Below are 18,055 nucleotides of genomic sequence, written 5' to 3'. Positions count from 1 at the left end.
GTTTCATTACACTGCAATATAGATTTCTAGGATAATGGAAATTTTTCAGCATGCTATTTCAGCAATGTATTTTCATTATATGCCAATGTTTATGCATAAAGCATCCTGTTTGCTTGTTGTTGGATGACAGGCAGCTTGTCAAGTATGCATGACTGACTTTCTTCTAAGAATATTTAAAATTCTTTATATAAAGATCTTTATATGACTAGATCTCCTCAACTAACTCAGTGAGGGGGAAAAGAACACCTTACTGAATATTTATAGCTTTGATGGCCTAAGTACTTCTTTATGGAATTTTATTTTACCTTTTTTTGGTTTTTTTTTTTCTGCTCTTTAAGTAGGTAGGTCCTTTTATGTATTAATAGTGTATTGCTAACAATAATCCTTTATTTAGCTCTTGGAAAGGAGGATTTTGACCTTGGAGAGATAATGAATCAGAGATTAAAAAACCTGAATTAACTAACTCAAGGTGTTTCCCAGAACTTAGTAATAGTCAAATTATTTTGATGCAATAGGTATTGTGCTAGTGCAACACTTGAATGTAATGTATTCAAACATGTATCAGATTATTGTAGTTATTACTCTGTTTTTCCTTGCCTTGGTCTGTGCTGCATTAGAGATAGGACCGTGAAACATCTAAAACCACCATCACTAACTGTAGATCTTTATGAAAAGATATCTGACATTCTGAATATGCAATTGTAACAAAGCTTACTGCAGATTCACTAAGCTCAGCTCCTCAGCAATCACAGGGCACAAAGGAAACCTGATTTAGCTGACTAAACTAATTCTGTTTGTGAGATGCTTTGTTTATACTCCTCTGCTGGTACCTTTAGGTACCGTTTTCAATGTGGTCATATATGTCTCTTTGTGTTGAATATACTGGCATCAAAGCAAAAATTAAACTGTTGAAGTTGACTCTGAGTACAACAGTTATATTTTAATAATGTTCACTGCATCGAATGCAAATAATTAAAAAACAGGAACCTCACACTATATTGCCAGTCTTCAGGACTGCCTTCAGCAAGCCCTTGGCAAGGAAGGGATCTTGGTTTTGTTTTTCTGTTGCAGTGAAGAGTCATAATGTAAGAACCTTTTTGAATCTTATGCCAATTCTAAGACACAGAGTTATCAGAGTTTTAGAATCTAAGAGCTCATATTTTGCTGGTGAGGATCTGCTTACAAAACAGGTTATGTTGTATAGTAAATTTTGGAACACTAATGCACTGAAAGATTCTTATTTATTATCAAATTCATTCCTTTACTGTTGTGGGTAATTTTTTCCTAAGTATGTTAAACCCTATTTTACTATTTCTTTAATGAATTTAGTATTCCTTTTCACAAAAAGATTCTCATATGTTCTTCCATATTTTTAAAGTTTCAAAGCACTTCATGTATACCAAAAGAAAATATTTTCCATGTGCAAAATTTTTGTTTCCTGTTTTGATTTGCATCTTCATATGATATTTTAACACAAGGTATTCATCTATGCCTATCTCTAGCTAATCAACAGTGTGGATTCAGATAAATGTTTTACTTTTGCTGACTAGCACTTAGTTTGATGAAAGATATGTAAACATTTCTAATGTAACACAGACAACCAATTAACAAAGAGGTGACCTTTTTCTTTCATTATATGATTGTCATTCAGTAGTGCATTTAATGAGCATCCAGAATTCCTGAGAGCCTCTACTAGAAATGTATTGTCATCTCTGATGAACATACAAGTGGCTGAAGTAGAATTTTTGATAAATGTATACCTTTATCAGCCTTGCTCTCTGGGACCCATTAGGAAAGCTTTAACATTGTGAATCATCTAGGCAACCTCAGATGTTTAAATACAGTGAAATAAAAATGGCACTGAGCTCCAAATACAAATTAGGGCCATACTTTTGCATACAAAAGTAATAAGATATAAAGATATAAAGGTCATTTAGGCACTCTAATGTATTATAACTACAGCATTTTTTGGGGGGTTTCAGAGATCTCTTATTTTTATGAACCATGTTGACATTTTCATACACTTGGCATAATCCATGTGAATAATAGACAGATTGGTGTTTTGATGCACAACTATCTATCTGCAAGATTTTTTGGGCTACAGTGTGATAGGTAGAACATAGTTTGTAAAGAATTCAAAGGAGGATTTTTGCCAATTTTTGTTTGTATGAAAACTGAATGTATTCTCTCAGGATCAGAGAGAACTGCATGTAGGAGGGGGTTGATGCTCAAAATCTTATGACAGTTCCAGCAACAAAAGTGATATAAATTTCACAATGGGGAAGATACGGGTTGATTATAAATATTTAACAGATGTTAAATTTCTTGTATGAAAACTTTTCATGAAACACAAGAATATCTCCAAGATAAGTGAAGGATAGATTATTAAGCTGACTTGTAACAGAGTTACAGTGTCTAAAAAGTAAGATGGTAGGGGTCAGTGGACAGGCAGCAAATCAATAATGTGCTCCTGCAGTCTCTCACCTTTACCGAAGAGTTTTGAGGGAGAAGAATAAGAAAGAAACTGAAAGGAGAATGATAAAAGACAAGTGATACACATCTTTCCTTAGAGGCCTGACATTAATGAGCCTGTAATGGGGGCTTGTTAGACTAAGTTATCTTTTGCTGAAAGATGTAAAGTTAAGCAGTTATGCTAATAAGAAAAGGAGTAGCAGGACAGATTAAAAAGAGAAGAGTCAAAAGCAAAATATGGAACTCTGCATTGCTAGTCAGTTTACATGCAGTTTGGCTGTTAAAAAAGTATAATTTAGGATTATAGAGCCTTGATATGTTCCAGACTAAGTTATCTCCTACAAGATGATGTATTTCTTCTACAAATATTGCCCCCCAAAATATTGGTTATATATGAGCACACACATTCACGTAAACTCATGTGAAATATTAATGTGAAATATTAATTTAAGATTAAGATGCTATTTTCTTTTTAAAACAGGTTGCCTGTTGACTGTCTGTTAATGTACTTGAGAAACTCTTATGCTGGACATTTGTTTTGGCTCTTGAGAAAGCATGACAGCATAAATCGAACAAATCACTCCACTGATGTATATTATAGAATACATTTTACTAAATATTAAAGTACTTTTTAAAGGGTGTTGGAGGTGATTGGAGGAAAAGTATTTCGGTTTTTTTTAAATATTTTTCAGTTTGACTAGTTTTACAAAAAGTATGGTCTATCTTTATTCCTACATAGTTGCTATCTGCAAAAAAACATACAAACCTCATTAGCTGAAGTTTAAACAGTTTCAGATGTGGTTTGATTTGGTTAGGTTTCATCTTTGAAGAGTTCACCCAAAATGATTTGCAGAGTACTTGAATTTAGATAGCATTTTGACAGGCCACTCTTCCTGGATCACTGGATGCCTTGCCACAAATTGAGGACCCTCCCTGTAGGCAGGCAATGGTATTCTGGTTGTGGTGTACAATAACTGCATCCTATCATAACCCTCAAGATTACAGTTTGGGTGCATTGACCATGTTATAGAACTTCTGGGTCACAGAACATCTGAGATCAGCATGAAATCACAGAAGAGCTGAGATTGGCATTGATCTCTGGGCATCTTCTAGTCTAACCCCACTGCTCATATCAGGGTCAGTGAGAACAGGTTCTTCAGGGCTTCAGATAAAAGGTTTCCAATATCTCCAAGGATAGAGACACCGCAGGCTAAGCGCTCTCAGTAACCTGGTCCAGCGTTTGACCACTCTTACAGTTAAGTCACTTCTCATATTTAAATGGAATTCAGTTTGTGTCTAATGCTTCTTGTCCTGCTGCTGGGAACAACTGAGGAGAGTATGACTGTTCTACACCCTCCCATCATGCATTCATATTGAAATGCCTGCTTTTGCAACTTGGGCTGGCACCAATGTATACAGAAGGAAGAATGATAACAATTTTAGTGGTTCTTGCTCCAGAGCTATATACTTTAACCTGGAATATCTGTTGTTTTTGGCAAAAATCTAGGACAAAGAGCAACTGGAAAAACCTAAGATATTTTTCATCATGGGAAGTATGAGAGGAAACATGAGAGTTATTTAATTTTGGACCAAAATCAAATAACTGAAAAGAAAGACCTTAATATCAGCATGTGGCTCATAATCCTTACTGGTACTTTATGTGGCCCTGCCCAGGCCAATCCCATTTATATATTTCCCCCACTTTGATGCATAATTCTGCCTGTGACTTTATTAGAATAGTTAACTGTATAATTTAAGCATAGCTGAAAATTATACAAGCATTTCAATAAAATGGTTTGTTAGGGGAAACTCTTATTGGAAAAATGCAGTCATGCACTGAATGGAAAATATGGAATGAGATTTGTAAATGGAATAAATTTAAGAGACAACTGAGTTGTTTTTATAATTGTTATTTAGTTCTTGTTTTTTCTTTTCTGATCAGTAGGATTACAATCTCTACCATTTTGTTTCTAATATATTCATTCATTAATTTTGGCTTTTTGCTTAAGACCATGATAAGATTTATAGCTGTATTTGCAAAGAAGCCAGGCTAATTCAGATCTTAGCCACATTTTGTATTTGAATGCTGATCAGCATGTTGTTATCTTCTTATTTTATTGCTCTCCTGTACATTTGATTTTATTGGATATCCCAAGACTATTGTGAACTCTTAGCATGTAGGAGGCTTTGATTTGGCACTGAAAGCATGTGTGTTTACAGAATAGAATATATTTATTTACATATTTAAATGAATATTTATCAGGGTTTTTTTCAAACTTGGATTATGCTCACTGGAATAACTTTGGGTCAGTATAATAACTGTACCATATGTCTCTATATTTCTGAACCAGGTGGCTGACAATCATGTCTCCAGATGAGCAATGGTTCAGTGACAGCAACAAAAACCCGTCTTGTTCTGTGCACACATTGCCTTGAAAAATCCCTGTTTTCTACTTTAATTTTTGTTTATTTCTGAATGCTGTTTTAGTATCAAAAATTATGTTGTTTGATGATAATTCAGTATTGTATAACTAGAATTTCTTTCCTATGTGACTGAAGGACAGATATTGCTAAGCAAAGAACACCTATATTAGCATTAGTTTCCCTGCAGTATTGGTTAAGTTACAAGTATTGTACGTCTCTTGCAAGAGTACTTGGCCTAGTAAGAGCCATATCATGTATTTGCTAAATTTATATGTTTCTCCATAGCCAGAATAAACCTATTTCTATAAACCCTACTTCCTACCTATTTTGTAGAAAGAAAATTTTTTAATGTCATCTTATAAGTCTGTGCTTTACATATATGATTTCTTTCATTCCAATTTATATTTTCTTTCCTTAGATTCATAGAAATTTTTATAGACAGTAGAAAGAGTTGGTCTAATATTTTCAGAGTTTTCTTCAATGTATTGTCTGACTTTATATGTACTAATACTTCCCTCACAATATTCCACTACAAAGGAAAGGTAAGGCAGTTTTCAGTGTTTTTTGGATTGTTTATTGGTTAGAACTTTCAAGTTACTTCAAGATATTACTGCGTGCCCTTTTTTGTTTTTTGCATATCTAATAAGTATTGTGTATAATGTGAATTTGTAATGTATATGTTTTCTTAAGTGTCTTTAAAAAAAAAAAAAGCTTAAATCCTTTCACTGGAAGTTTCATGCTAAAACCAGCACAATGCTCTAAGTTAGAGTATGTAAAGTTGTTTATATACCCTCAAAGCCTAAGTTCAAGTGACACAGAGACACTTTACCTAAGTTGGCCTGTTGCTATTTTTGTACAGACATACATACAGAGATATTTTTTAAGAACATGGAGAGTTCTGGTTTTAATGCAGCTTCATCCAGAAAAAGATCATAGTTTTGTTTTGCTCACAAATCTTGAACTCAAATATAATCCCTTGTTTCAGAGGGGAAATTTTTCTTTTATAGATAAACTTGAACTAGTACTGGAACAGGTATAAGCTGTTTTTTGAGACACTCCCATACTGTTTTTGTTTTGAATTTTTCTTCACTTTTGACCACTTCTCTTTTCTCTTCTGTACTTTAATCAAAAAAAGACAAAACCCCAACACCATCACTGGCTTACATAGTGTTTCTCATATTATCTGGTGGTCCTTCTCTGTGCTGCATACTTTGGCAATAAATGTGTAGCAGCTTATATTATGTGATTCTCTTACATGAGCCTATGTCTGTTATTTCCAAGGATATTTTCTACACAAAATGTCATGTTCAGAACTAATGGATGAGTGACTTCTGGACAAATTTGACCTGTTCTGTTCAGATAAAAATAGTAAGGTACTATTAAAAAATTTTAGCTAAGCAGGTCAGGAGGAACAGAAGAAATAAAAGTCTGAAGTTCTTTGTCTCTTCCACAAGTTCAGGAAGCTGACAAAGAAAGTCTCAGGGATTTTATGCATGTTTAAGCATGAAACAAACAATTGAATTATACACATATTCTACTAATGTGTTGCAGTAATAAATCTTTGCTTTTGATACACATAATCTTGACAATCAGTTATTTTGCCTTGTCTTCTGGGAATCTGTTCCTATATTAGGTAAGTAACTTTATATTCCCCACAATCTGAGAGAGTATAAAAGGGGCTAAGCATAGGCATACTCAAACAGTAATGGTTCTTGTTAATGTATCGGGTATTCAGGAGTGCTTGCTATATCTCTTCTCTGAGTTAGAATATCAAATACACAAGCTGAGCAAAGGACATAACAGAAGTACTGAAAGCTAACAAACCATCTATGTTGCTTTATTACCTATACAGTGAGATTTCTGAAAGTGCTCCTGTCTATTGTGTGCATTTGTTGGTTCCAACAGGGAATAGGATCTTTAAGTTCTTCACGAAAATTCTTCCTCTTGCCTCCTAAGAGAATTTGTGAGAAACCCAAAGTGCCTGAGAAACTCTGAATTTATGAATTATCTCTTACTTGTCTTTTACAAGCTTTGAGACATTTTTCCTAAAGGTTTCTCTTGTTATGCAAAACAAAAATCTTAACTAGACTTTAAATACCAGCCGAGAGCACCTGTCACAGAGAATAGGATAGATTGATTACAGTGCTAAAACCTTCAGTATCACTTATCTATATTTTGTTGTATCACTTATCTATATTTTAATTTCTATTTATTTTATATTTTTTTCATTGCTTGAATGGTGAATTTTCATCTCATAAAGTGACATATTTAAGTGCAATATAAGGGGATATTTCCTCCAAAAATTATATTTACAGAAATATTTTTGTTATACATTTAGAAGTACACTTTTATAGCTAAATTAAAGTTTTTCAGCATAAAAAGTTCCCAAAAGGAAAATTAAAACTAGATATATCCCATCACTGGGGGTAGCAGGCTGAACTATAATATTTTAGCTAAATATTTTTGCTTATAGAAAATAAATTCATTTCTGCCGGAATTGCATGACATATTATGGAATGAATTTTTTATGCATTATGCCCCATCTTTCAATAGAAATAGTTTCTGAATCCTGAAATTTAGAAAAGGTTTCTTAAAGAGAAAGTGGTGGTGTTTCATGGCTTCTGTATGGCAGTACTTGTGGTATGTTGCATGACATATTTAACGTAAGCAATCTTGTTTTAGTAGAAAGGCAATTGCTGATAAATGAGAAGCACTTAAAGGTAGCTTAATTAATAACTTTCTTTGATTACTTTGTGACTCCATAATCCAAGTCCTTCCCTACAATACAGCACAAGTATTTTTTGTTCACAAAACCCATCTAAAATTTCATTTCTATTTCTAAAAACAAACTAAAATTTGGCAATTTGCCAAGAAATAGCAAGAATGTTTTTGAAAGTCTCTTCCAACCCAAACCATTCATAATTCAGAATCATAATTCTGTCATTCTAAATGGACTGTGTGCAAATGCTTTTCCACTAGACCACTGAAACACTTCATCACATAGAAGAGAAACAATAAATAATATTAAACCATTGTTCTTCTCTATTCTCGTTTGTAAAAAGGCTCATTCCAATTTTGCCTTGCACTTTTGCATATGGAAATGTCAGTGCTTCACTGGGACTATGAGACTATACATATGAATTCTCCTAGAACAGTCACCATATGTAAGGAATGTAAATTCTGTGGTTCTGTCCCTAGAATATCCATTTATCTCTGGAAAGTTTTTCTCCTCAAGAATTACACAGTGTGGACCAACCCATGACAACACCAGGTAAGGAATGTTATCCTAAAAAATTTTAACTATTTTGTACACAATAGGATGACTTTGTAAAGTGAACCACTGTGTAAAAAAGAAAGAGGAAGAAAAGATATTCTGAAATATTTACATGGATTTCTTTTTTCTCTGCAGATTCTTTTAAGTGAAGAAGTGTGACCTTAAAACTTAGTGTCAAGCTCTTCAGATAGATACTAGATTTAACAAGGTTGAAAAAGGTAAGTGAAATATTTAATGCTAAATATTTAATGTTAAAGCAAATCACTATTAGAAAACAGAAACCTCAGTATTTACTAGGCACTGTTATTATGTGTTATGTGGATGACAGCCACAGTTTGAGACGCTCTTTGCGATCTCTGAAAATTTATTGTTTTGTTAAATTTCTCATGGTAGTTTCTAAGTTAAAAAAGACCCACCTACATGAAGGAAATAAGGAAGTGGAATTGCAAACATATTGTCCTCTATATAACTTGGTATCATTAAAACAAGCATTCAGGTTTTCAAATCAAAGTGTGACATGAGGGCAAATGAAAAAGGGTATAAAAACTGTGATGTACATATTAGACAAATGTAATTATCTTTTCATGTTTTTGTTTGGGGGTTCTAGTTGGGTTTTACTTTTCTAAAGCAGAAAACAAACTGGCCAAGCTTAACTGAAATAATCAAATAGAATGGAAAGAGTTAACTAAGCACACAACAAACAAAGCTGTCTTATCAAGTCTTGTTCATTTAAGTGATGCTGAATCTTTTGTGAAATAAGATTCAGTAAAAGCAGCGGCATCAAGAATACCTATTTTGCTATTTTACTAGACAGATTAGAGAAAATATATCTATTTAATCAGTCCTTTACATAAACATAATATGTAAAATGCTCACTTAAAAATTAATTTAAATCAAGAGGAATTAAATGAATGCTATATAAATCAGCATTTCTTTTATCTCTAAGAGAGACATTTTTCATCCTTTATATATTTGTGGGTCAGATATTGCCTCAAGGAGAAAGAAAGTTATGAATAATTTACGAATCACCATTTTTGCTTCTGATGAATCAGTATGACACACTTTCAGGGCTAGCTACATGCAACATATTCCAGGGAATATTGCTTATTAAAAGAAGGGTTTTCTCCTGTATTGGGGTCCCCAGACCAAGAACAACATGGACCTTTCAGAGTGGGTGCAGAGGGCCAAAAATAATGCAGGTCAGGAACACCTGACCTGTGAGGACAGGCTAAGAGAGTTGTAGTTCTTCAGTCTGGAAAAGACTTAAGGGCACCTTATCACAGTATTTTAATATATAAAGGGACAGTTATAAGAAAGATGGAGAAAAACTTTTAACCAACTCTTGCACTGACAGGACAAGGGGCAATGATTTTCATTGAAAGAGTGTAAGTTTACATTGGACATACTGAAAATATTTTTTATAATGAGGGTTGTGAGACACTAAAGCAGATTGCCCAGAGGAATTGTAGATGCCCCTCCCCGGGCAGTGTTCAAGGTCAAGATGGAGGAGCTTTAAGCAATATGATCTGGTGAACGATGTCTCTGCCCATGGCAGATGGGTTTATTAGATGGTCTTGTAAGGTCCCTTCCAACACAAATCACTCTATAACTCTATCGTGTGTCTGGAAAGAGAGTTTATACTTGGAATTTTAGAGAATATGACAGAAAAAATTTTGTCTGAATTTCATAAGCAGAGTAAAAATCATCAAAATGAAATACTAAAGCCTAACATAATAAAAGGACTAATTGTACATTAATATTATTGTCAATAAATTGATAGTGGGGAAAAGTCTCTAGAGAAAAAAAAATATCCCTTCTATATCAAACTATTAGGAAATTCTAATGACAGGTCTAATTCAATGATGCTCATTTTTCCATCCAGATTACTGTAAATTAATTACTGTGCTATATGTCTATATGTTTTTGAAATACATGCTAAAATCTGCTGTCAAAAGTGACCCCAGAAGCTAATAATACCATAATGCCATTACGTTAATGATCCAGAAAAATAGAACAAGGTAATATGTGGAAAATAATTTACTGGTTTGAGAAAAGGTAAGGAACACTTAGGAACCAAGCATACTTTTAGAATTAATGGGTATCATCAGTGATTCTACCTCTAGTGCTTGTGGCCAAATTTACCAATACAGGTAATTTTTTAATGAGGTGATGGCAACAAATTTCTGCTCTCTATTGCTAATAAAAAAAATTTCCTTTCTATTATAAATACCTCATTCTTCAGATAACATTGTTAGAAAATACATTCTTAATATGTATAAATTTTTTTTCTTCAATTAAATCACTATTATCAATGCTATCTATGCAGTTTTTAGTTCACTGAATTTTACTGACAATTTTTTATGAATTAAAAAAGTATTATTATTTATAATGCAGTAATTAATTAATTAATTAACTAATCAATAGAGAAAACTATTTTCTTTAAATAATTGTCTGTATAAGAATATTTTAGCAATATCAGTTTGGTACTTATTTGTCAAGAATGTGAGATATACTTACTCAGGTGATGAATTTTACAGTTCACTCCTTGTGCCTGACAAAACTAATTCCGTTTTATGCTTCTTTTGGTCAAAAGAAGAAACATGACAAGTCTTTATTCTCTATACCTTCAAACCATACAGTGTTCCTAATGTCTGACTACACGTGGTCTGCTTTATCTGTTTGATGGTATTACATTGCACTGCATTTTACAGAAAATAAAATGTTTCTAATGTAACCATAAAATCATCTTCTTCTGTTGAGCACAGAAGCTAAATCCTTAACAAAGAGGATTTGACATATGAAATCACTTCTATTTTGATGAGCTTTTATATAGTTGTTAATAAAATAATTGACACCCATATGCATTTAATATTGTATATATAAGAGAGGAAGATATAGAAAGTAAAAATGTGCAAGCTATTTTACTTGATTAACTATAAACTCTCTGATGCATTTCAGGAGGTGAAAATAGTGTTTCTTGATGTATTTCAGAAATAATTTTTTTATATCTGATTAAAATGCAGATGAGCATAACAAACTATTCTAATTAGTAAGGGTTGATCTCCTGATGCAGTCTTCTTCCATCTGCTTCAGGTGTAGGGTTTGCAGAGATTTTGCTACAAGTACTGTATGCAATTAGGGTGCAGGTGCAATCCTCAACCTAAAACTCTCTATGCAAATGTAAATGCTTTTATAATACTTTTGATGATACCTGCTACTTTAAAAAAAATCTGCAACTTTATAATGAAATCATTTTTCATTATGAGAAATTATAGAAGGGCTATGGAAAATTTGCATGAGAACACATGGAAATTCTGAGATCAGGATCTGATCTCATATTTAAAAGCTTCAAGTACTAGTAATGCTACTTGGGTTATTTTTAGCTCTTAGGTTGTTTACTTAATATTTTAGGAGACATAAAACAAGCCAGAAGTCAATGTAATTGTCTTAAAGACTTTTATTTCTGTGTTTTGCAGAGTAGATTTTATTAACGGTTTGATAGGGTCTTTTATTAAAGAATTGCATTGCAATTATTTAGGAAGGGAAATTATCCCAAAATCTCTAATCTCAAACATCTCTTTGAAGATGAACTCAGAGTAATTTTTATATACTTTATCACATTAAAAACAACCAATAAATGTTTACCACACCTACACTTTGAAATTAGTAGAGGCACACAAATTTCTTGGCATTATGATCACTAGATACAAGAAACTAGGAAGTGAAGAATTGTGTTCTTCAAATGTGTCAGAGAAAAGGAAATGTTACCAATTGGTAATTTTCTATTTAACAGATGTTGCATAAAGTGATGTTGCATTATTACTTTAAAAATATTTTAATTTTTTTATTTGGTAGGAAGAATAACAAACCTGCCCTTTCAGTAAAATATTGTACACAGCTTCTGCAAAACAAATAGTCTGCTTTGAAAGTGGGCAAGGAATGCAGGATCAGCAATGATTTGACATTGAAAAATTAAGCTGAATTATTTAGAGTCAGGAAAATGTATTCAATGACCAGAAAAAAACATGTATAATACTTCTCTTGCAAAGAACAGTAATACTCTGTAACATGGTTGCTTGTCAACAGGAGCTTTCTTTATAACTTTTTTTTTAATTGAAAAAAGTAATTGAATATTCAGTTCACTCTCAGTCAATTTTTTGATAGGCTGTGTGTCATCATATGGCAAAATAAATAATTTTTAAAAAATGTTATCTTTTAAATGATATTCACAGAAGTAAAAATCTGCAAGATTTTTTTTTGTCTGTATGATAACTGGAGTTATATGGCCATGCTTATGTCCTGAGCAAGAACTCTTCTTGCTAGAGCACTACACCCTTGAACACATATCTTGGACTGCTGGAATGAAGAGATAAGTAACATGGAAGAACTGACAGTGGATACAGACAGTAACAAAAACATTCTTAAGGGTGAAAGAAATCAAAGATCATAAAAACTTGGGGTTTAGAGTGTATTTCTTAGTGGGCATGTGTACTTTTATTACAGATAGTAACCAAAAGCTAATTATCTCTTCAAGAGGAGATAACAGCATCTATACGAAAGAAAAAAATCCCAGAAAGATCTAGAAGGTAGATTGTGATAATTCAATCATGAAGGGAATAGCATAGCTTTATTAATTTCTATGACTATGTAGAAAGAGCCTGACCTTCCTGGCCTGTAACTATTACATATGAATGAAAATTGGCAGTGGTTGTACAATTAGGTTAATTGCTGATACTGTGATAGAAGTTGCAAAGAAAGGGTGAAAGGTAATGGGTAAATTGCAACTGCATAATTTCTGATATATTAGAAAGGCTTTGACCTAAATCAGGCTAAGTTTACCAAACTCTGAATATGGTAGAATAACTGCCAGCATAATTGTCTAATGGCAATTTTTTCAGCTTTCTAGTCTGAGCAAGAAATATTCTATCTTCAGTTTGCATCTTCATAACTGTTATAAATTTGGTGTCCAGCTCTGGTTTTTAATATCTTTGTCACTTTTTATTTTTAATATTCTGTGGCTCTTACTGTTGACTTTGTGCTCTCAGATTCTATAAAACAAACTGGAACTCTGGGGAACTTTCTGTTTCCAAAATAATCTTGTGGAACTGTAGGAATACAGACAAAATGAAGTTAAAGCTCCTCTTAGAAAAAAGACAACTTGTAATTATAAGGTGCTTTTTGCCTGCTGAGGAGATGAGAGCTTTCCTGGTGGTATATTGGAGAGTTTTCAAAATGTACAAGAATAAAAGACTATTTTTTCTTTCTTAACAAAGAAAATATCACTTAAAAATGATAAAATATTTTTGTAAGTTGTCTTGTTTTTCTATTGTCTTTATCAGTGACAGCATTAAATACCACTAAATACCACTAAAAGAAATAACATACTAATTGTTTTAAATGCTTATTTTTCCCCTTTGATGTCATATAAAATTTCCATTAATATCAAGTATAAAATCAAAATCAAGCCAAGCATATATATATGTGTATATATATCTGTCTATATATATATATAGACAGAGAGCGATAAGACCCCCAAAATTACCCAACTGAATAGTGGTGACATAACTGATGAAATCTCAACATATCAGTCATATCAGTTCCTTTTTTCCTTGCTTCCTTTTCTATTCTCAGCTGAATATTACTTCTAGATCTGTTGCTCCATAATGTGCTCATCTGATCCCTTCACAAAATAATTCTGCCTAGAAAACCTAGATCATACCATAAGGGGAAAAAGAAATAAAAATTTCCTGCATACTCAAATCTCAGAGGGGTCACTCTAATGACAGAATTGAGGAGGCAAGACTGGCATGGCAGGAATGGGGGAGGAAGAGGAGTGGGAAAGATGTGAGAATTGCTCCTTTTGTAACAACCATTAGAACCAAACATATTTAACACTGGAATGCACCACCAATTCATTCTTTGTGAGGGAAGTTGCTTGGGGTTTTTTTGTTGGTTTGTTTGCATAGTTTTTGTTGGGGTTTTTGTGATTTTTTTTGTAGATCTTTTTCCTCAACTCTTTGTTAAACAAATATATTTTGTTTCAATGCAAGATTAAGCAGCCTTTAGCTTTCCTGAAATTCCAGCCATTCTAATATACTAAAAACAGCCTACCTTTTCACAGTTTTATATCATGACTATTATTTAATCATGATCGTTTCTGAAAAAAAAAAAAGTAATAATGTATTTCATTTTTTCCTAATAATTTTTAAATCTATTCATGTGCTATGGAAATGGGATACTGGTTCATACTAGCAAATATTCACTAAGTCACTAATATATACATTACTAGAATTTTCTGCCCCAGACAATACTGTACTACTGTGTTGTCCACTTGAATTCTTACTGAAAATCTAAAAAAATTGGTTTTATAATTTTGTTATTTCTATCAGTTGCTTTCACTATTATTTCTATTTTATCAAGATATATCAATGCAAATGGAATCTGGGAAGTGGAGGAGATATTAGTCGTGAAGGAATCTGGGAAGTGGAAGAGATATTAATCAATAATCAATTGTGCAAGTAAATAAGAAATTCAGATGTTAACATGTCTGTAGATGTGTTTCTCTAAATAATTAAAACAAAGAACACCACCACACCATCATCATTATCACCCCTTGTTTACAATGATTTCAAAGTTCTTGAAATGTTGGCACTGGGGAAGTTCTCATTACTATTTTAATTTAAATAGAAATTAGTTATTCAATAAAGTATTACTATCTCTGTTCAAGGGCTCGATGGGGCTTTGAGCAACCTGCTCTAGTGGGTGGCATCTCTGCCCGTGGCAGGGGCTTTGGAACTAGATGAAAGTTCCAGTATTGGAAGCCACACCATTCAATGGTTATATAAATACCCCCATGTTTAATTTAATTATGTTATTTTCTACCACCTTTTTACCAATGGGTTTTCTGTGAATGAGATTTGTCTTGAAGAATTAGAGCCCTGGAACCTATGGTGCAACAGTCTTCATGTGGCTGCTTGGTGAAGCAAGGAAAATTATCTTGCTTGACTCTTAGGCTAGTCATAAAGTCTTAAAAACAAATGGGTAAGTTCTGGTGTACATTTAGAATGTGTTCCATCAACTTAGAATAAAAATAAGCATGGCATTTACTAGTTCTCTATGGCTAATTACCAATTAAGTACAGAAATCTTGGGATGGGAAAACTCAAGTATTTGTTTCTATTGATTTCTTTTTTTTTTTTTACTGTTATTTTTACACTTCTAATTCAATCCTGCCCCACAGAAACTGATAGATTAACCCAGTTAATGTTATCAATTGGTAAATTGGTTAAAGGTTGTTAACCAAATTAATAATTTCTTCTAAAATAATCTGAGTTCTTAGTTATAAAACTATAACTTTATAAAACTATAACTTTAACTATAACAACTGTGTCAAAAATGTTTTCCGTGATAGACTGATGTTGTAAAGAAAAGCAAATATTCTATGAAAGGAGTAAATTATGTATTCAGATATTGACAGGGTAATAAATTATGCATTTCTCAATTATATATGATAATTATTATTAAATAATGCCTCTGTCTCTAAAACTTACTCTAGTTTTTAAAGGAAAAGTTTATATTACATTTTTTAAGATTGAACAGCATTTCTTGTTTCTGCTTCCATGTAGTGCATATTTACAAAAAGAATAATGCTGATATTCAATATGCTGAAGAAATCTGATTTTCAAAAGGCACTATATGAGACTTGTTTTAGCAAAAGCTCATTTTCAAATAATCTTTAAGACTGCATTATAAAGAGTTTGTCTTTCTGAAGTTTTAGGATAATAAAAAAATATGGAATTATGGTGACTAAACTTTTATCATTCAGAGTATTACATAATGAACATTTTATCTCCATTACCTTACAATTTAGAGCACTCTTTCTTTCTTCTCCCTTGCTCACATGAAAGAAGACCATTTACTAAGGCAGCCAGCTTTAACAGAGAACACAATTTAATATTTTAACATATGAAATACAGTGCTTTAAATTGAGGAATCACTTTAAAAATTCCAAAACTGTTAAACTTGTATGAGCTTAGAAGCCAACAAAAGCAAAATGGTTGGATTATATATAAAAAGGAGAATATTATTTCAGATTCTTACACTTTCACAAATAAGGTCAACTATAATTCAATGGCTGTATGTTCATATAAGATCTACAAATAAGTGCAGTCAGTAGGCAAAACTAAGTTTTATAATGTTTCTGTAATCAAGTGTCTATTATAATTTTTGTTAAAGGACTATTATTGTCTAGTACGCACAAAAGACATTTTCATAACTTTTTTCATGTCATAAAAGGCAAGTTTAGTACTTTGAACAATTTTAAGTTTTTAATATGTGTTTTTTCTGCAATATGAATTAATATTACATGTTTACTCATAACTGAGGGTGGTCTACCAAATAATACAAGAAAACTTCTGAAAGCTGCTCTTTCTATTTTACGTTGAATGTTTAAAATTAATCCAGTTTAGATTTTGTGTAACATACTCCAGGTGTGGTTGAATTAGAGTTTAGTTGTGGGGAAAGTTTATGCATTTGAGAGAGACACGTCAATCTGTTATTTCCCAGAGGAGTCTAGCTGGCTTTTTTTCTATAAGGGTGACTTGTGGGCACTTCCTTGTTTACATGCAAATGCTGCAGGTGACTCCTCCTGATCTGGATTTCATTCCCTTTCATTCACATCACTTCACACTCTGCTCAGCAATCCTGTCTGCCTCTCTCCCATAGGGCTGTTCACAGCTGTCTCCCTCTCCCATCATCACTAGGTTAAAATCCTCCTTACCTTAGAACATTAAACAGCTTCTGAAGACTTTATCACAATATAATGAGTTGTATGAAAAGATGGAAAACTGCCATCAAAAACAGGTGAGGGTCTGCAGGTTACTGAAATTTGTTAGTGAGACTGTGGTGAGTTCTGGAGATATTAGTACTGGGGCTCCAGCTGTATATTGGAAACATATTCATAAAGACCTCCATTGGTTCCATGATTATTGATTTAGCTTAAAGCATCATCTGTTATCAAAGAAGATTTTAAAACTTGAGGTAAAAAAATATAAAATTAAACTCAAACAATGCAACAAAAGATGTATCAGATGCAAAAATTCAGGATCAATCTATAAAAACTTATTCATAAAATAATATTTTGTTATCTCTATTTAATGCATATACATCTTTCTTTGAAGCTTCTTTTTGTACCTTTTATTTCCCTAAATACCTTATTTATTCCCAGAGGTTATCAAGTAGTGCAGAATAGTCCATTTAGAACCCAAGTATTTATATAGCATTTGAAAATATCCGAAACACTATTTTTTGCACTTAAGTACAAATTTTTCAAGCTTGACAGCGGGGAATAACCAAGAAAAAATGCTCATTTGTGCTCATTAAAACTAGCTAGTGCTTGAAGAACAGTTACAAATAATTAAGTAAGAGAAGTAATCTAATTGAAGAAAAAGATGGTGTACAGATGAATGTAGTTGCTCTTTAGCACATCATCTCACTCTACATAAAATCAGAGGTTTGAGAAATCCAAGGACTTTGATACAATTATATAAAAGCTAAGATTATTGATTTGAGCTTTCCAATTTAATTTTTTATAAGACTGTGTAAAAAATGCTTTCTCAAATTGAAAAATTACTTCTAAGCCAAAAAAACCCAGTGTAATAGGTTTAAATTCAGTCATCTGCTTGAAGCTTCACATCTGCAAAGCAGAAAAAGAGAGTACTTTAACTTTTATATTAACAAGTACTAAAATTTTCCTCCCCAAACAATGAATTACCTTTTTTTGCTTGATATTTAAAGAAATACTTGTAAAATATTTTTGTCTTCCAGATTTTGTGTTAATCTATTATTTCTTTAAATTCTATTTGACTGCCAAAACAGAAAAATGCAA

General features: G+C 32.4%; 1 protein-coding gene across 4 annotated transcripts in view; it reads left to right on the top strand.

Moving 5' to 3' along the window:
- The window catches only part of MGAT4C (MGAT4 family member C), a 321,254-nt gene that overhangs the window by 68,049 nt on the left and 235,150 nt on the right, over window positions 1-18,055 (top strand). For 3 of the 4 annotated variants that reach the window (XM_077783549.2, XM_085570193.1, XM_085570191.1), the window contains exon 2: window positions 8,306-8,388. The gene's annotated coding sequence lies outside the window, so the exon portion shown is untranslated. Of the gene's footprint in view, window positions 1-8,094; window positions 8,168-8,305; window positions 8,389-18,055 lie in introns of all 4 variants that reach the window. The other variant, XM_085570192.1, reaches the window with a different exon arrangement.

This window comes from Lonchura striata, chromosome 1A, assembly GCF_050655825.1.
Source record: "Lonchura striata isolate lonStrDom1 chromosome 1A, ASM5065582v1, whole genome shotgun sequence".
In the NCBI taxonomy this organism is placed as follows: domain Eukaryota; kingdom Metazoa; phylum Chordata; class Aves; order Passeriformes; family Estrildidae; genus Lonchura; species Lonchura striata.
Note: the sequence above shows the minus strand (reverse complement) of the source record. Positions and strands in the feature narration are given on the sequence as shown.